Genomic DNA, 20,982 nt, shown 5'->3' with positions numbered 1-20,982 from the left:
CTCCCACCATCTATGACCTAATGCTAAATCAATCTCTTGCTGTCTGTGCCTCTGTTGGGATCTGTGATGTCTGTGAAGCGTTTCCATTATAGCTTACTGTGCACTCATTTGCTGCTATTCCACAGAAACACAGGGGAAATGGGACATGCTTCCTGAAGAAATGGGCAGTTCCTAGAGATGGGATATGCCAGCTTGAGTTGGTAAACACAGATTTTTCTTTTTTTTTTATGTTACATCAAAAAGCATCCTCTTGCTGTTATGTCGTTAACCTCAGAGTGTACCTGGAACAGGCTCCCAGCCCCTAGACGGGGTCTGACCTGGGCCAGGCGTGGTGGTGGGAAGCATCTGAAACCCTGCGATGCTCCAGCAGCAGAAAGAAACTTCTGGGTTCTTGGTTTTCATGTCAGTATCCTCTGTGAACAGACATAGCCTGCAAGGACGAGGAGCTGCACACGCAGAAGAAAGCAAAATCCTGTCACCTTTCAGACGTGATAAACATTATCATCTCAGCCCGGTGAGGCTTGTCAGCTCTCCTGCCTTGTGCCAGACGGGGCCACGGTGGGGCCAGGGTGTGAGTTAGGCCCTGGCACCGAGGTATGAAAGGGCCAGCTCCAGCCATGAACATTTTATTGTGCAAAAGACAGGTGGGCAGCGCACTGTCTCCTCCTGCCTTTGTCCAAAAGGTCAGAGAGAGTCCAAAACAGAAATTACTCTGAGCATGCTGAAGGGCTTAAGGGGAGTAGCAGGGGGTTATCTGATAGGAATCTGGCAGCTGACATGAAATGGTTGGGTTCATCTTCTGCAGCTCCTCCAGCCCCCTGCGTATGTTGGCATACCGTGTACCTGCTTGGGATACCAGCCCTGCTCTGAGCTCCCCGATGAAATGGTCGCGCAAAGCCAGTGTGTGTCCAGCCCCGAGAACAGAGCTGGAGATGCAGCAGGCTAATCGCAGCTCCTAAAGTGAGGCCGTGGCTCATTTTTGTAAGGGAACCTCTTGAGGCAGCTGAGAGGGAGATGCTTTACCTGGCTGAGCAGGAGGGAATCGTGGTGGCTGCCTCGTGTAGCTCTGATTTACCCAGCCCAGCCTGCTGGCAGCTCTCTGTCCTACACAGTCCCACTGCGGGATCGGGGCCAAGGAAATGACTAACTAAGTGAACTTGGGTTTCTGGGCCCCTGCTCAGCAGGTGCGTGTGATGCCGCATAAATCTATTTCAGATTTCCTCCAGTCTTTTTCATTATGATGTGACTAATTTCTCATATTTGTACAAGAATAATTTTATCCTAGATAAGGATATATTTTTTTCATCTTTTTGTGGCATTAAGTATGTTTTGTTTAGGGCTGTACGTGCGCATATGTGAATTTTTCTGAGGTTGGCTTATAACATTAACTTCCCCAGAAGCTTCTCAATTTTGTGTTTGATTACATATAGTTAAAAAATTGAATATAAGGAGGTCATTTTCCATCACTTGGATATTTTTCTACAAAATACAGCTGTGGATCACCCTAAGAAGTAGTGTTCTTGTGGTATTTTCTCTAGTTGTTCTTTAGGAAGTGCCATTTTCTCTTGTTTCCATCCATTACCAGCCACTTAGCCAGCATCCGGAGCTGGGTCAGTGATACGAGGTTCTGGTTTCCCAGTGCCAAGGGAGAGGAAGCCACCCCAAACCTTGACCCCCTTCCCTGTATATTCACCACTTCGAATTCCTACAGCAATGCTTTCATTTCCTGACCAGCCCAGTAACGCCAAGAACTGAAGAGTGAGTGGTTAATTGCCTTTTGTTTCAGCCCATGTTGTGTTTATTTTAGTTTGCTCTTTTTCGGTTGCATTATGCAGGGGTAACAAGGGCATATTGAAGCAGCAACTCGGCAGCTACCCCGAAAGGTTAAAACCGGCCACTTTGGAGTTGCAAAGTCACCGAGCATTTCAGTCAGCCTCCAGTGCTATTTAATGGGTGAAATTTTCTGCTGAAGAACAAAATATTCTGTTCTGTTGGACCACATTTACTTAACATGATCAAAGGGAGGAAATACTTGTTCTCTTCAGAGTAACCGAATTTTAAAAAACAGCATATTTTGATTTGCCTGTGTTCATGTGTGATTCAATCTTGAGGGCAGATTTTAATCTAGTCTAAACGTGTGTAACTCCATAAACCTTACTGAAGTTGTGCTGATTTATAGCAGCCAAAAATCTGCCTTCTTGTGCTCATGTTCCACCGGCATTTGAGTGACTGATATTTGCAGGAATATTCATGAAGGACAGAATACATACTTTGTATGTTTGTTTGTATTATTTGAGATGTATGCCATGGTAGTTTGATTATTTAAGTCTTGCAATCAGATATTATGAAGGTCATGAGATAGCAGCGTGTTAAAAATGCAGCCTTAGAAGTAGAATTTGACAGTTTTTTTCCAGGAAAGCTGATATGGCTGCTTCAATGTAAAACACTTTTCATCAAATCGGTGGTGAAAAACAAAAGCCCAAATGAAAAATAATTCAACATGTTACTTTTCCATGGAAAATTAAAAAGGAAAAAAAGAAAAAAGTGTGCTGGAACAAAAAAATATTTCCTGACCAGTCCTGCTTAGAAGTTCTTTTTCTTAGCATGTCGGTGCTATTCCTCCCTTGCAGGACTCCTTGAATAGCTGCTAGCTTTGCAAGGCACTTTTGTGCAGGTTCTCGTAACGATGCCGTGTGATCCGTGGCACTAGCCGATACACCCTGGACATTAAGTTCAATCGCTGGACATACACAATGATCCCTTTGTTAGCTCTCCAGAAGAAACTCACAAAGGAAATCCAAGTGTAATTAGGATTAACAAATAGGCTGCAGAAATTGGTGGTGTTCAAGCCAGCCCACTCCTCCGGCCAGTTCGGAGCTGTTGTTTCACTCCCTCTGGTTTTGCTGCCTGCAGCACCAGAGACCCTAAACCTTCTCATTTAGGAAGCAGTCGGACCAGAATTAATGTCCTTTCCATCCCTCTGGGCACTTAGTTGAGACAATGTGGTTTTGTCAGGTGTTGTTTTTGTTTTCTTTTTTGTAGCACTTTACATATCAGTAGGAGAATCCTTTTTACTTCAAGTTTCCAGAAGCCTTAAGGATAACTAGTTTGGATCAGACCCTGTTATTTGGAGAATGTTTTTTTAGTGTCTGCATGCTTCTGGTGCTAATGTCTGTGCTTCTGTAAAATACGAGGCACTCATTTTAATTTCACTTTTGCTTCTTCAGATCAGCATATTTACAGTTATTTAAGTACTTTAATCTGAAATCCCTCATATTTTTGTTAGAAATAATATGCTTTCGTATACAGTATGATTTTCTTCAGATGTTTCAGTGGTTAGGATTATTGTTATTTCTCTCAAAGGGCACTCGTGTTTGTAGAGTTAAAAAATCTGGTTTGCATAATTAACGAACCTTCTGTGAATTAATTACTTGCCTATGGTGAGAAAGGTTGAGGAAAAATATTGTAGTTTGACCATGGATAGTAGCTATGGGCAACTGAGAGGAGAGGCAACTGAATAGGCTGAGGTTTTTCTTGGCCAAGTTGTTAGAGAGAATTAATCTGAAATCTCTGCCTAAGAGAGGTGGTTTCAGTGCTCATTTCAAAGCCTGCCTGATGAGGATCCCAAGTACTCCTAGACACACGTAAACACTCACTGCACAGCTAGTGGGCTCATTTCCTTAGCTTGGGTGCAATCTATTAGTCTCTCAATAAGCCAAGCCACTGTCTTGGAACTGCAACAAAAACCCCACAAAACAAACAAACAACAACAAAAAAAACGTAGGTTTTGTGGGCTCGTTGCTAAATCTGTAAGTGTGCAAAGTTGAGGAAAAATGAATATTTATGCTGGATCTTGCTGAATCGTAGCATACCTGTGGCACAACCATGTTGTTAGGTGTGATGATAACAGGGAAGATCTATCCAGACAGGCAGGTTTGTGTTCATCCTTGTTCACTGTGATCTCTTCTGTGCACTTGTAATAAATGGGGTAAATATTCTTGTAAATGTTTTGCGTACGATAGTTGTAAAATGTGTCCCTCTCCTGCTCAGTGTTACATTTGTGTACATGTGTTGAAGAATGAGTGAGTCTACCTAAAAATGGATTTGGTCATGTAGTCCAAAATTTTTGAACAAATTTCACTGTTCACTTAGAAACGTTATAAACGTGATAAGATTTTCTTGAAGCTCCTGCAGCTCCTTGAAGCTCCTTGAAGCTCCTCCTCATATACGAAAACTGAAAGGCCAGTGACCAGGCTCCTTGTGTAATGAATGGAGAGGTCAATCCCCATGACCTAATTTAGGTTTGAGTTTTGTGCTTAGATGTTTACCTTCTTATTCAGGCAGAGAGCAGGAAAAAAAAAAAAAAAGCCGTATGATTTCTGTGTGGCTGCCTCCTCCTAGAAGAAGTGGCAGCAACTAAACACTTCCAGACAAATCTTTATCACTCGTCGGTAGAAACAGCCAACGTTAAAACTTGAGGTGATATTTTCTATGAATTATTCACCTAGTACTAGAAAATGAATTCTTAGTCTACCTCGTCACAGCCATTTGAATGTGTATTTCCAGAGACTAATTTTAGATTCAGAGAAAAGAAAGCTTTTTACTTGATTCTTGAACATGAAGAATGGGATTTTAGCAACACTGCAGACTGATCTCCCTTTGGCCTTTATCATGAGATGAATTCTTGGCTACCCTGATGTCAGTGGCTGTCGAACTTAAGTGGGATCAAGATTTTACCCACAGTGTTTTCAGAGATAACGCATTATACCAAAACTACATACACTTTGCAAATCCCAGACTAGACTTTTACCAAGCTACTTCAGTTGTAGTTCAGAAGGATTTCTGAGGATCTCATTTCTGGCAAGCTGTTTTGACTCACACACTTCAGACAGCAGCCTAGCAATATTACCCTTTGTCTTCCCCATCTTCCTTATTGGATTAGTTTTACTGATTTCAAACCTTTGATCCTTGATATCCCGTTACCTAATAATAATGATCTAGCTACATAACAGTTTCTAAGGAGAAGCAGCTTATAAATGAAGTATATACATCTTATACAGTGTTATATATCATTACTTTATCTGAAATGACATTGAATTTTGCATATTGGGCTTCGTCTTGTTATTGACTAGTATTACACATTTTTTAGAAAGCAACCATAGCCAAAAGTTACACCCTGAAATAATCCTGCTGTGCGTCATTGCTTGGTTTTGGCCAAATTATCCCTGGTCTCACTCCAATCAGGCCAACAGAATGAATGACTTTGTCCCAGTAAGTGAAAAGAAAATGAATTTACCCTGTGGTGGAGCAGCAGAAAGAGGAAACAGAAAGACCACGGTTGTCTTTTCTGTAGGAACATATCGGCCACTGCTCGTCAGCCTCACTGGAGTTCTGCATGTAGTGGCTCACCCCTCGTTAGGCTGAGTAAGAAACTACAAGTGGGAACCCACACTATTGGCACTGAAGTATCTGCTCTTGTAAGTCTGGCATCCACACAGTTCTTCCAGGTTTTCTGTTTTCAATTTGGATTCATCTCCATAAAGATAAAGCAATAACCTGATTTCAAGTAGTATAAACTGTACAAAATTAAACCTTTAACGTGGACTTTGAATGCTGATATCCTGGTTTGCTATCTAATGTGGAAGGTGAGGGGAAATGAAAGGAGGAAACATATTTATTTGAAACGAGATCTGCCCTTATGCCAACCCCCTGCTCCCGGCAAGCATACAGCAACTCATTTCCAGGCCAGGAGTGCCTAATGTTACTGCAACCCGTTTGGCCCTGGGGAAGGAAATGTGTGTGGTGGGGGGGAAGGCTTTGATTTTGCTGAGCTGTGAGAGCTGCAGGAGCCTGTACTCAGTATTGCCTTTGGTAATACGTAGCTTCTCCGACATGCTTAGTCTCTGCCACTGGCTATCAGATCTCCCCCAAAAGACTGTGTCAAGATGTCAAGCCTAACAAGTGGAAATCACAATCGTCAGCTTTGCCTCTTTTGTTTTTACTTATATACTTGTAGATAGTGGCAGTTCCTGCAAGCGCTGCTGTACGGGGTAAATGTGCTTGTGATGCAGATTGCTTTGATTCTCTGAAGGGTTGCACAGGCTCTGAGCCCGTCCCTGCAGGGAGTTCTACTTTTCAACTCTCTCCACGGTGTGCGAAGCTTTCTTCTGATCCAGGTTGTTTTATTAATTAAGATCTTTGTGTAGGGTATCATAGCTGAGCAGACCCTGCTAGTTTACAAGGACCTGCTCTCAGCATAGAGGAGGTCTAGCTCTCCAGCAGAGGAATAAAAGTGTTTGTATATGGACGTGGACGTTAGGAAATGACAGATAAGAGCTGGACTAGATGGATCGATAGGAAATTGGGTAGTAAATTATTTACTGTAAGACGATTTCTGGAGTGTGAATGAGAACTGATGTCTATAGATCCCCTGTGGCACTTCTGTACAGCAAGTTTAAATTCTGTTAAACCTGACCTATTTCAACAGGTTGAATTTAACATTTTGGTGTATGAAAAGGAAGCGTGAAATCGACAGAATAGGTTTTGTTTGTGAAAGACCTAGTTTTTGTATTTTAAGTATACTTGAGGTGAATTATGTTGAATAAGCATGGACTATTTAGGGACAGAATCACTGAGGATTTTATTAAACAAAACAGCAAGAAGCTTTGTCATTCCAAGCTGGAAACGATGCCTAGCTGAGCCAATAAAACACACATCAAAGGTGTACATATGGGTTACATTTTAATATTCTTTCAATATTATTATAAAGAACTGTTACTAATTTTAAACTGCATTGGTAAAAACATTTTTTTCTTTTTTTTCTTTTTTTTTCTTTTTTGTCTTTTCTTCTATATTGCTAAATGATGTAAATCACTAATGTCAATTTTATGCTGATTTATGCCAGCTGAGAATCTGGCCGTGAGAGCCGTTTCCCCTCCATATAATCACCCCAAATAGGGAAGGGAAAAGAGGAGGAAGAAACGGTGTCATCTGGATATGTGAATATTTTGGCTGTAATACAACGCTGGAATAGGCTCTGATACAAAGATGGAAATATGGGGATTATCGTAGAAACTCTTGAGATAATCCTATAAATAGCAGAGGAAATTCTGGCTAGAAGTTGTCTATTGAAACCATTTTGGAATGAGACGGCTGACAGGAAGAGAATTTAAAACCAGAAACCACAAGGCAGATCCTCACCTGGTGTAAATCAGCATAACTACATTAATTTCAGAGGCATTGACTTGAAAGAACTGTAATGATCTCCACCAGCTGAGGATCTACAGCCATAGGTACTGGGTGCCAAATGCTCTCACTCACACCAGTGTAAATCTGGAGTACCTCAGCTGACTTGGTGGCGTTATTTTGGATTAACGCTACTGTAAATGAGTGTAGGACACAGTCATTTGTGTTTGGAGAGTGAAGACAATTGAAATGTGTGTTTTTAGATCAAGGAATACATTTACTTGAGAGATTGTTTTAGTCTGGTATTACAGATGGAGGCTGTTTAACAACCAGGAATTTCCTCATTCACCCTGCTGTTACAGAAAGGTGTTGACTCCATACAAGCATTCACCATGGTCTTGGCCCCATCGCCAGCACATCAATAAATAAGCTAATAAATTCTCCAAAAGGGGAGTGGAGAGCAGCGTTTCGCTGTATATGCTTCCTGCGTTGCACTGGTAATGACGGCAGGATGTGGCCACTGAGGTTGACTGAGTGCTTTGGTGGTACACCAGCCTAACCAAGGGGAGAACTTGGCCCTGCAGTAAGTATAAAGGAGATTTTAGTGGGGTCAGAAACAGGACTTTCTTATGTATGTGTGTTCACATGTATGTAGTAACATCAGCCCAAATTCCGCACATACGAACACGCTGATGAGAGCGGAAGTCTTGGCTCTTTGTTCAAAGCACTTGCTAAAGGACAGAAGAGTTTTAAAGCATGTTTTCATTTATGAGAATGCATTTATGGACACATCTAGGGGGCTCTATTTCCTGCTATTTTCCAGTAATGTTACATCTATTACCTACTATCTACTAGCACGTGGGAGCTGGATCAGGCCCTGGAAAAGGTCATCTGTAAAATGCTTCAGAAAGGTCCCACAAACTCTGTCCCGCGTGGCTGCTTCCCCGTCCTTTACGCAGAGGGGCCGTACGTGCAGCAGGGAGGGACCTTCTTCAGCTGAGATTGCCCTGGCAGGAGCAGAATGTGTGGCTGCGCATTTGCAGCCGGGAATTCCTAATGGATCTATTATTAACATTACTGCATTATTATCCCCTGTGAGATTGCTAACGTGAAGTGATTTCCAATCCACGGCTAGTTATACCGTGACTTTAACTGCCTTATCGCACAGCTCTTTTTTGAAGCGTCATATTTTTTAGCTGCTTCCATGTGATAACCGTGTTTCAAGGCTACAGGAGAGTTTACACCGTCTGCTTTCATCACTGGAAATAAATAGCATCTAAAGCAAAGGGTCCTGGTCTGGATTACTGAGGCTATATGGAAACATGAGAAGAACCAGAAAAGATAAATATTTCATATTGTATCCGGAGCATTTCCTGTAATTGCTCTGTTTCCTGCTCCACTTCCTACAGTCCTTCTCTACCCTCAACTGGCCTTTGCTTCCCGTTTATTCTATTAACCTTTGCCGAGTGGCCCTGAGCATCTGGCTGTTCCCGGTGGCATCCCAAATCCTTCAGCTCATGGTACCTGCTCCTCACTGTGAGAGTGGCACTGGTGTTAGCAGTGCCGTACTTAGCTCAGCTGCTGGTTCTTACAGGCAGTATCAAATAGTAACAGTAACAACAACAACAATAATAAATGGGCTCTGGATTTATTTTAACTTGTTTTATGGGAAGAGTGGCATCCATTTTCCCCCCAAAGCATTATTCTTCCGCAAAAACATTATGTAAAACTTACATTTCAATAGCTGGATCTCTTTACCAACTTTGATTCATCTGATGGTGAGAAGAGACCTGAGGTTGCATCTTCTGTGTCTTCCAGGCCTTTAAGAGGCCTTTACATTTTTACTTTTGTTTCTCGCTTGCTGGTGACCTTAAAGGAACTGTGGACTGGATCACTGGAGCCTGACTAATGAGTTTTATTAGCAGAGCCACTGAGCTAGGGTTAACTTTAGCAGCATTATTTACCATTGAAGCAGCTGTACCTTTTGATAGTCTTAATCCTAGCGTGGCATTGGCTGGGTTTTTGGTATGGGATTGCGTGTATACACTGCACGTGTATACACAAACACACACCCCTTTGGTGTTCCCATAGGTTGGAGTTAAAATCGCCAACATAGTTATGGGAAAAGTAATCCAGTGAGGAGGATAAAGGGTGATGAGCTGGTGGAAAGAGCCTTGTTTTGAGGCTGGGGAGAACTATTTATTTTCTGTCTCTGACTTAAATGTTTCTTTCTGCAGACTGCTTTGGGAGGGATTCAAAAGGAGGACTTGTTCATTGTTGTCCGCATGAGGACAAGGATACCCTTGATCTCTGCTGCTCTTTTTTGTGTGTATCGTGGGGAACTGGACCCTGCAGTGACTCTGTTGGCTGCCTCCAGTCAAGCTTCCCTCAGTCCTACCGAGAAGTTCTGCTCTTGCTGAAAGTCAGTGGGAACCAAGCGTTTAGCTCATTTTTGCTTGTGTCCCTTTGAGAAGGTCTGCTTGCTCTTTTCTTCTGTCCAAATGCAAAAGTAGGATTTCCTGTTGCCATCCTTTTCAGGTTTGGATGCTGTGAGACAGTAGCTGGAGGGCTATACAAGAGGAGAGCAGTGACGTGGCCCATTTGTCTATATATATTTCAAATAGCATTTATTATTAGTGGTGGTGCTGTTGTCTTTGGTTGCTAGTTGGGTTGGACCTTTTCCTCAGTTCTGGGTGGGATTTATTGCTCCAGCCTTAGCTATTGAAAAGATAGGCTGTCTGAATAATTGTTTTGACTCACTCTAGGCAGTGTAAAGAGAAAAAGCACCACCAAAACTGGATTAATCCCATTAAAAATCAAGCACCTAGGCTATGAAGGTTGTGGAAGGAGTTTTTATTGTTTTTGTTGTTGTTTTTTTTTTTTTTGCTGTTGTTGTTTTGTTTTTGGAATCATGCATTAGGCCTAGGAAGAAAATGAAACAGTCTTAACACATCTGGAGTGGAAAACCTACTGTTCTTTAACCCTGGCAAACCTCCCCTTAGCATCATAGTCTCTCCTTCTGCAAACACGGGACATTTTTGGTCACAGAAGATCTGATTTTAAACAAAATCAACAGTGATATCAGAATGTAGACAAGTATGTTATTCCATCTGATTCCATCCATGTTTTCCCAGGGAAGTTTTACAAGTGTTCTAGGATCAAAATAAAGCTATGTTTATTTTATTTTTTTCCTGCGAATAGACAAATATCTGAATAACTGGTGTAAATAATAAATTAGCATGGTAAGGTGATTTCATTCTGCTCTTAAATGCAAAGGGGCTCTTTGGGGATTTTGAACAGGAAATTACTACATTTTTCATATCGCTGCATATAATTTTACATCTCAACCGAGTGAGGTGCGGTTAAAAAATAAAAAGGAAGCCAGCTGTATGCATAGATATATGTAGTTCTCATTTAAAACATCGTCATTATCTCTCAGTACTGCTGATTTCTCCAAACAAAACCATGTTTGTGAGTGCTTTCAACATCTGAGTTGCTCTCTCAGAAGAGTTTAATGAGTGCTCCTTACTGTGGCTGCTTGCTTGCCTGCGTTTCTTGTTTCCATTGTGCATAACTCAATTTATGTTTGCGGCTGTGAGTTGTAAGGGATCTGACTGCGGGGAATTCAGGTGGGATCTAAGCAAGAGCTGTCTGTGGGGGAAGAAAGACAAAGAGGTAAAGGTAGTCTTAAAGAAGTGTTACGGATAAAATGATGAAATGCAGAATCATCTGTTGTAGGGAGTCATAAATGAAAAATCTGTTTCAGATTCTCCTTTTTTCTCTCTTGTGGAAGTTTTCAGAACACCTTTACCATCTCTCTCATACCGCAGATGAAAACTTCTGCTCATCTTCTATGTGAAAACTGACCTGATGTTTGTAAAACCTAGCATTGTGAAGCACAGGCTATTACATGCAATAAAAATAGTGGTGCTTATATTTTGTTCACAGGAGAGAAATCAAACCGTACCCATTTGGGGTTATGCCCTCAGTGAAGATAAACGATGATGCTCTTTGCTAAAGCAAATTTTTAATCATGGAGATCTTGGTACAATAGGGTCACAAATGAAATAAGATTAGAGCTTTATTTATGGATGTCTCACATAGACCACTTCATCAGCTGCTTGGGGGTCTATATGGCAGCAATTTTCCATGGAAACATCACACAAAAAGTTACAAAGAGTAACTTGGAGGGAGGAGGTAGGCAAGAATCCCTACAAGATTAGGGGCAAGCCCTGGGCAAGTCTGTGGACTGAGCTCTGTTGCTCAGCACAGAGCAACAAGAGACAAAGCAAAGTAATTATAGGCATGATGATTAGTTCTGGAAAGAGGCGATGCAACGAATATTTATCATTTTCGAATGATGGTGAGGTCTTTCACCTTAGGCTTTATCCTCAAGGTGAACTCTTAACAGCTGTAGCACGATGGTGCCAGGTGCTCTTTGGATCTGTAGATATTGATTACCTCTCATGCAGCAAATTATCATTACAAGTCCAGAAAAATGTGTTTGGTGTTTTTTTTTCCACTGCTTTCAGAGAGTTTCTGAGCTGTTCTGGCTGGGAAAGCCCTGCACACACCGAGTCAGAGCTTTAGATACAAGGGGAAACTTGCAGCTCTGCTGGGAAGATACCTAGGAAGATTTGGAGTCACAATTTTGTCTTTAGGCATGCAGCTTATACCTAAATCATCCACTAGATTTTGCTCTTACATAGTAATAGCGCATCAACTTCATTGCGAAAACGTGTTTCTATGAGGAGTGCCAGTTCTTGTGAAGAGCAGGGAGGAAAATTCTGTTAGCATCAAGCAGCCCCGTGCAGCACAAGCTCAGTCACTTCTCCAACTGTGGGACAGAAGTAGCGTCACTGAATTTTGGCTGTTTAAGGAGGTGTAGCTGACAGAGCTCTGTGGTCTCCACCTTTGCTCAGTGGCAGGAGGCTTCTGTAGGGTAACGCAGCTCACCTGTGGTAGACATACTGGCCCTCTGTCAGAGCCTGCCTCCCTCTGTTCAGCTGAGAAAGCGATCGGGCAGGTACCCTCCTCTCAGCTTGGAGGTTGGGGTCCCCTGCAGCTCCACCAGCTCCTGAGGAATTTGGCTTCTGGCTGAAGATGGCTGTGGAAGTGCTTACCGTGGCCAACCCAGGAGAACTGGCTGGCGGGGAGCGTTTCAGTGCATCCTAAAAGCAGAGTTTGGGAGGGTGGAACAAAAGATATCCCAGGGGAAAACTGTGTCAAATTTGAATGTGCTGTGCCTTGCATTCTGGTTTACAAACAACAGCTGGGAAGGTATCAGGTTTCCCGTATAAATGTGGCAGAGGGCCTGAGCAAACGGAGTGTGGTGGCTGTGTGGTTGGGCACAGGCATTGGCAGAACAGTGATGAAGACTCCTGGGAGTATTTGCTTAGAAAGGGACTGCTTGAGGAGTGTCAGATTACCAGATATGAAGGCTAGACCTTTAAGGTTATCTAGGTTGTCTTCTTATATGAAAAGAATTTCCTAATTATTTTTACTGCAAACCCAAGAATGTTAAATGTAGGCTCTAATGCAAAAAAACAATAGGTAATCCGTCACACATACCTTTGTGAAATAGCCCTGCAGTTCAAAAGGCTTAAAATAAACAAGTATAAAACCCGACTGTAGTTTTTTTTCCCTTCATAAAGATTTTTCAATTTTGTGCTCAGAGAAGCTTTTTACTGGACAGTTTCTGATCTGCTCTTGGTTATATATTTTGTGTAGGAAACATTATATACTGAAGGAATACAGAAGATAGTGCTTGGTGTAAACTGGTATGTGAGTAAGACTAATTTAAATACTTTAATGTTTCACTGTTTTCCAGCTACTATCTGTTTGCCCAAAAAATCATCTGATATAAGCTTCTGGTCTGAGAAAACCCAGGAAGGTTTATTAGTCCTCATCCTCACACGGTGGATGGATAGAAGTCAGCTCTTAGAAGGTGATTCCTCCCTTACGTGCACTGGATCACTCTGAACGTGCTTGTCTCTGGTAGGGGACTGTAGCAGATAGGTGAACCCTGAGCAGTTAAACTTGCCCTGTAGGTAATTAGGTAGGACAAATCTGGGATGAGGTGTTTGCATTTAAGGTCTTAAAGCAACACTTAGACTACCTGCATCTTTCAGATGGTCATACCTAGGAGTTCTTTAAGAGATGTCTCCTTTGGAAGACCAATCTACAGTGCTGATGTTCATGCAACCAGGATGCTGCCCAGGTGCCCTGCTGGCCTGTGCCCAGCTTGCTGTCCCCAGGGATCTCTTACCTGTAGAGCCAGTCCCCAGTGTGCAACGTATTCAGGGGCTCTTCCTTCCTGGGGCAGGGCTTTCCCTTTGTTCTTACTGAATTTCACAAAGTGCCTCCCTGCCCTTTCCTCCAGCCTGCCTGGGTCCCTTTGGATAGCAGCCCCAGCCTGGGGGTGTATCAAGAGATCCCCCCACTTTGCTGTCGGTGAACTTGCTGAGGGTGCTCTCCATCATCTCCTCCAGGTCTCTGACTAAGATGTAAAAGAGGTCAGGTCCTAGGGTAGGCTCCTGTAGCACCCAGTTGTCACTGACCTCCAGGTAAAGTACGACCCAATAACAAGTTCCTTCTGAGCACAGTCATCTAGCGAGGTTTTTATCCATCTAGTTGTCCTTGTAGGTGAAATTGAATTTCTGGAATGCAGCATATGATTAGTGATGCCATGTAAAAAGTAAAAAAAGGGAAACAGTTAAAATGCAATAAAAGGAAAAAATAGCTTTTTTTTTTTCCTTCCAGAAGGCTGTGCAGTGTATCTGTTGCATTTAAACATATTTCGTATATTTTTTCCTGAACAGAGGAACAGAAATATATTTCCAATGTATTATACAGAAGAACATAATACTCATCAGCTGCTAAAGAAAAACACTTGTGATACAGACAACATGTATAATATTTAAAAGCTCTGTCACTGATAATCTTGCTTTATGTCATTCAAAGCTTTTAAAGCTGCTCTCTGAGTAGGGATCAAATTCGTAAATGATATTCATGTTACAGTCAGTCATATAACTCTGATTGTCACTGTGATTTACAAAGAGAAGAGTATAGGCATTCACAGCAACCTAAATAGTATTTGCTTTTTCTCTTTGTTACAATCAAATGCTCACCTTTAGATTGAAAAAAATCTAATAATGACTAATGGGCAGTGATCTTCTGGATTAGCAGCAGTGCATTCAATATCTCTTTGAGCAGTGATTACCATCTTTTTGGGGGGGGATATCAATTTAAAGGTCAAGTGCTTTCATAAAAAAGGTGATTATCCAGTATTTCATATGTTGAACAAAAGCTTAGCAGGATTCATTGTGTGTCAGTTTCTTTTGTATATAGCATATATGCAGAGAAATGGATCGCTTAATTATGTATCTATCTGTCTTCGGGGAAGGTATGTGGCCATGAATAGAAGCTGTCAAATAGGTACTTTGCTTTGCTTGTGATATTTAATCAATTACGGTAATGACTGCAGATTATAAGTTGGCTTTTAAAAACAGGCAAAAATTTGAATTACTTTTGTGCCATCAGCCAGTGATTTGGTTATAAATGGTGGATTTTATTGGGGAAAGGAATGTGTAACAGAGACAAAGAGGGAAAAAGGAACAAACAAAACGGGGCCAAACTCATAGCTGATCCCTTTTTCTTTCCCCTCAATTGCACTGTTCTTTTACAACCTAGAAAAATATTCCGTTTCTCAGATGTGATAAAAATGGCTAGGGCTAAATTTAGAACTAATCCAAGCAAGTGAACTGGAAGCTGGTTTTAACTACTTTTATTTTTATTTTTATTTTCCAGTGGAGTTTTATCAATTACTTGTCCAGTTTAATATAGTTGAGCTATATTAAATATATTCAATTAAAATTTCTAACAAAACTATCACATTTCTATATCTTCCACTTTGTACTTTTTCCCTCCTGTAAAGTAGCTTTCTTACAGCTGAAGAAATTCTCATTTGTAAAAGTGAATTGCCACATTAGCTGGTACTTTTACTCTGTGGATATTTTTTTTTTGGATCAAATCCTTATTTCTAGTGATGTGCCTGCCATTTGCCAAATACCTCACATGTGTCTGATCTTCTGCGTTTTAAGAAGCATTTCCCATTGCTGATTTACTGATTGTTATTTGTGGCATTCTACTGGTCATCCTAGTTACATGGCATTGTTGCTTCTCCCTTTGTAATACTGAATCTATTAAAATAAGATAGTAGGAAATGATCCCCAGATAATGTACTGGAAGTGATGAATGGTTAATTCTTGTTCTTTCCACAAAATTTTGTGTAAGTGGGATAAAGGTATTGGCATGAAGTACGGCTACTGCTTGGACTTATGTGTAGAGATCAACATTGGAAAATAAAAGGTACGTACCTGAGTGACCTGAATCTAGGAATATTTTTATCAAATTCTTTTGGCAAGTCAAGTGGTTCTTGTCTTTTTTTTTTTTTAAATAGTAAGATGTCTGTAAATACATAATTTCCAGATCAGAAATCCTAATGCTCTTTTATAGAGTATCTCATTTGAGTATCCCAAGCAGGCTTGGAGTTGTAATCTCTCTCTGATTTCTACAGAATAACTGAGGATAACCAGTTTTATTTGGGGGGGGGGGGGGGAGGGAGGTGAAGGAGAATGGTAGTTCTATAACATTACTGATCGATATGAAACAATAACAAAAACAACAACAAAAAAAGCAAACAGGTTTTCATTAATGTTATTATATATTATTCCCGCTCCACACATGAAATTTTTTCTTTAATTATATGAGAGGTGAGTATCAGCACAGTTAAGATAATTGACTTGATGTACACTGCCAAAAACCTGTGTTTGGTTTGCAGTCCCTGCAGAGTGTTATTAGTTCCTAGGCGATCATCCACATTTTAAACAATAGACATTAGCTATTCTTGAGCTTTGCTGTTTTTTTTTTTTTTAAAGGGTTTTCCTTGTGGCTGCACACATGGTAAATCTTTAGCTTCAAGTGTCCTTCTGTGGTGACCAACTAAAATATTAGCAAAATAAATGTTTTATGGGAAAACGTTGGCAGAAACCCCAGCAGAAACAGGTGGTATTGGGTTATTTCAATATAATGTAATGATGCAGCCAGGTTTCCATCTGGACAGCATGTGGTTGTGTCTACTTAGAGAGTATCAAAGAGTGTGAGTATGCACCAGGGATAATGGTGGTCCACGAAAGTGTAGCAGGATGGCTACTTTACAAAATAATAGTCAGGGTTCTAGGTCCTCTGGGTTAAATACTTTTACTGTCAGAATCTGAATTTCTTCATAAAATATTAAAGATGAAGCAAACCTCTGACATGCAATACTGAGCCGTGTAATTATAAGGCAGTTCCTGGAAGCCAAGTATTGTTCACATTATAGCTAGGCGTTTATTATAAAAGAGTTCATTACCCTTGGAAGCTAAGACATATTTCAAAGAGAGTGCCCTGGAACAGAGGCACTTTCAGCAAGCTTTACTAGAGGAGGAAAAAAAGCCCCAAGCAAGCTGATCAGAATATAGCTGGGAAATGGGAGGGGAATTAGTGGATGCATGGCTGCTAAGAGCTGAATCTATACGTAGTGGACCAGATACTCATCTGGAGGAAATGGCTCCATCTACATTGACTGAAGTGTCGTCATACTGAATTACACCAGATAAGGCATTTTTAGCCTAATACCAGAGATGATTTTCTTTTTGGCTGGCAGATGCTTTCACAAACCACAGGGCACACTCTGCGAGGATACGGCACAGACTTATCTTCACATCTGTGCGCTCTCTGTACAGGGAGGAAGGCTAAATCTGATTACATGGGGCTGGCAAGGCTTAGCTGTGGGCAGGACTTGGCCTGTTGCATGTAAGGGAAGATTTGGAAGATTCCCTTGTAAAATATCTTCTTGTGGGCAGCGGTGTAACAAGGAAGTTTGTGGGGTACGAGAAGGAGGAGGAGGAACAAACTCAGACTCCCTTGGGTGTTCAGCAGGAGCAGAAATGACACCAAGCTGTCTCCATCACTTGGAAGCGCGAAGCAGTGTATCAGCTCTGTCCCGTGGGAAGCAGGGCTGTTAATGAATACACGGGGCCTGATTCTTCACCGCCTCTGTATTTTGTGCACGTTTATTCCTGGTTTACAGTATCAATCAGCTTGATAGCATTTGACACCCTGTGTCATTTGCTCAGCACAAGTGTAAATCAGAGACGCCGGGCTGAGGAAAATTAAGACCAGGTCTTAGGCTGCTATGAATCACACAGCCTTGTGGTCTTCACTGATGATCCAGTGATTTGCGCCAGCTGAGGAACTGGCCTAGACACCCTATCTCTGCTGATATATCACCCCTCTACATGTATGTGTTAACAAATCTCCATTTCTCTTTTTCCCTTGCTCATGGATGACCTGATTACACTGGAAACTGTTCTTTTTGCCCGAGTGAAGAACCACCCAAAAGTTCAGGGTGCTGGCCAGCAGCGCTTGGCAGCTGGAGATGAACATGCTGCTGCCATGAATCGGTAGTACCACACACAGGTGCCAAGAGCCATGGAAAATGAGATGAAATCCAGCAACTGATGAATGTGATGATTAAGAGATCAGCAAAATATTTGACAAAAATGGGTAGCGGACGGTTTTTGGAAGAAACAACCTTTTCCTTTCCATTTGGTTGATACTTAAAAAAAAAAAAAAAAAAACAGGAAAAAACAGCTTGCATACACCTGATGCTGGGGCAATAGCTCTTTGTGTCACATGTAAGTCCTGTTCCCATTTACTGAACAAATCCTTCCTCTAGATCTCATTCGTAATGCCTGTGTAGAGAGGAAAGATGGTTAGAACAGGTACTGAGGGCCAGGCATCTCAGGCTTTGATCCAGCAAAGCGCTTGGGAGTATTCGTCCTGCGAGTGGCCTCCCACGTAACCTGGCGTTGTCTCACTTAGACTGCCACTGCAGCGTGCCATTGCTTAAACACGTGCACATGTTTTAAATGCTTTGCGGGGTCAGTGTACCGGCTGGCTGTTCTGGAGCTGAAATGTCTTGAGGTAAGCCATGTGATGATCCTGTCTGACTTTATTGTTCAGTCTGCCCATGTTTACAGTGCCTCCTATGGGATTGTGCCTTGGTGTACTGAATTCCATTTCCATTCACGTCACCCTTTGAGCTCTGTGGATGAACTACACTGTTCAGATTACTTCTTACAGGTGTTGGGTTGTGTCTTTACTTCAGGTGAAATCTCTTCAACACACTGAAAAGAACTGAAGATTTACCAGTCTCCTGCAAAGTCAGGCCTATCGCTACTCATGCCATGGGTTTGTGCAGCCTCTTGCCTTCCTCTCTGAAAATAAAGCCATGCCCGGAGGCAAGGCTAACGTGTTCCTCCCCTTGTCATAAGACTGGAGTTGCCCAGGCAGCTGAGAGTTTATCCAGAGCCAATTAAGGGAAAAAAGCAACAAAACAAGTTGCAAATGGTTCTTTAAGTCTCCACAGAAGCCTCAAACGAATGACTTGTGACAGCAAACAGGCTGGAGGTACAGAGATTATAGATGGTGATGCACATGGCTGTTCATCTGCATCCTGATTAGGGCACTGATTTAAGGTGTCTGGTTCAGGGCTTCTTGGCTGCGGGGGCTAATTTGAATTTTGTTGTCCTGAGGTTGAGAAGAACTTGAATGTGCCTGATCTGAGGGTGGCCATGCAGAGTGGGGAAAAACAGGGAGGAGAATGTAAATGCCCTGTCTGTCTCCTGCCCCCATCATGTTGCAGAAACAGCAATTTGTTGCTCGCCGCTGCTGCAATGGGGACGCTGTGGGACGGGGAGCCTGAAGGTGTTAGAGAAGAGATGTGGTTCCCGTTCCTCTCTGTTTTGGGAGTTGGTAAACATGCGATTTGTTTCAAAGGTGCAACCAGTTTTGAAGGGAACAAACAGAAAATGCATGCATGGAAGGAAATGTTTTTCCCAAATCTATAGGAATTCGAGGGATGTGATTGTCCCGCTCTACTCTGCACTGGTGCGGCCTCACCTCGAGTACTGTGTGCAGTTCTGGGCACCACAGTACAAAAAGGACATGAAACTGTTGGAGAGTGTCCAGAGGAGGGCGACGAAGATGGTGAAGGGCCTAGAGGGGAAGACGTATGAGGAGTGTCTGAGGTCACTTGGCCTGTTCAGCCTGGAGAAGAGGAGGCTGAGGGGGGAACCTCATCGCGGTCTACAACTTCTTCGCGAGGGGGAGTGGAGAGGCAGGTGCCGACCTGTTCTCTTTAGTCACCAGTGATAGGACCCACAGGAATGGTGTTAAGCTGAGACAGGGGAGGTTTAGGCTGGGTATCAGGAAGAGGTTCTTCACTGAGAGGGTGGTCGCACACTGGAACAGGCTCCCCAGTGAAGTAGTCACTGCACCGAGCCTGTCTGAATTTAAGAAGCGATTGGACTGTGCACTTAGTCACATGGTCTAAAATTTTGGGCAGACCTGTGTGGTGCCAGGAGTTGGACTTGATGATCCTTACGGGTCCCTTCTAACTCGGGATATTCTGTGATTCTATGATTCTACGATTTGTCACAGCCTCGTCCCACATTTGGGGATGTTGTAATTTAGTTCCAAGGTTTGGAGAAAGATTCAGGTGGGAAGCTTCCATTTCCTCTGCTGAAATGAACCCCCATCCCTCTCCATCATCACAAATGAACCAGTGAATTTGCAGCACTTTTGTTTTCCTTCCCAATCTGTAGTTTGACCTAGGTAAGTAGTGCTCTAAACAGGATATAACATCTGGGTGGTCATGACCCCCTGAAATGCCCGTTGATGATCAGGGTATTTTCATGGTCCAGAAATACTGTTCTTACCCAAAAAAGAGTTGGGTATCAGCTGACCTCTGTTCCAGTGTGAACCACAGGCAGCCCAGGGCTCGTGTCCCAGTGTATGACAGCAGTACGTGTCGGAGTGAGGCTGACGCATCCTGTCCTGTGTGGGAGACCTCCCACCACAGCCCATCGGGATCTCACAGCCCCTGGAGCGGAGCTGGCAGGAGGTGCTGCTCGGGAGGCTGGCTCCAAACCACAGATGGCCAAGGGACAGACTCCTGTCTGGGTGTTTCCTGATTTCCTTGGCCTTGTTGGCTGATGGTCACATTGCGTCTCCTTGGCTCTTGAGCAATGTCTGCTTCCATCTGCATGTTCAAAGATCTTTACCTTTCCCAAAAGCGTGTCAGATGCAAGAGAGCCTTTTCCTGTTCCATAGAGGGAACAACTTCTTAGCTTGCTTTGAACTTGAAGGCTCTCTGCTCCTTTTGCAACGCGTGTGTAACACCTGCTATTGGCTGGGTTGGGTTTGTGCCCCTACCTGCCGCCCTGGTTCTGAGATCTGCGCCTCCACGAACCTTTGCTTCATTCTGGGTCTATCTGGAGTAGGGAAAGTCTGTGCAGGTGGACTCGTGCCAAAGCAGTTCATCAATCCGTAATGTTTTCAAGAAAGTTTTATTTTGCCGCTGTGTCTACTAAAGAGTTGAAGGCTGCCCTGGCAGCGGATCAAAACCTGTGTTATTTGGTACTCTACTGACTTCATAAGGGTTTGCAGCATGGACTCAATTAAGTCTGAAAAATCAGGAAGGTGTGTCTTTCTGGCCTTTACATTAAATCCATACCGTGTCTCAAGTATTCTGGAGTTGAACATATGCCATGTTTTGAAGCCGGTGTATTCGAAGGCCCACGAAGAGAAGTGCTACGCTCCATACCATACATCTCCTGGAAACAACCTTCTGCTGCTGTAAAAGACGCTAGTAGGTATTTCCACTAATAGAGCACATAAAGGTGAATCTTA

At 42.6% G+C, this 20,982-nt stretch overlaps 1 protein-coding gene across 2 annotated transcripts in view; it reads left to right on the top strand.

The window, feature by feature from the left end:
• The window catches only part of LOC308192977 (uncharacterized protein), a 238,540-nt gene that overhangs the window by 46,413 nt on the left and 171,145 nt on the right, over positions 1-20,982 (top strand). Inside the window, exon 1 of one of the 2 annotated variants that reach the window (XM_080587097.1) lies at positions 5,458-13,405. The exons of the other annotated variant lie outside the window; for it this stretch is intronic. The gene's annotated coding sequence lies outside the window, so the exon portion shown is untranslated. Of the gene's footprint in view, positions 1-5,457; positions 13,406-20,982 lie in introns of those variants that run through there. 2 annotated transcript variants of the gene reach the window in all.

Source organism: Anser brachyrhynchus (genome assembly GCF_964034855.1).
Source record: "Anser brachyrhynchus genome assembly, chromosome: 3".
Lineage (NCBI taxonomy): Eukaryota > Metazoa > Chordata > Aves > Anseriformes > Anatidae > Anser > Anser brachyrhynchus.
This window is presented reverse-complemented; position numbering and strand designations above follow the sequence as displayed.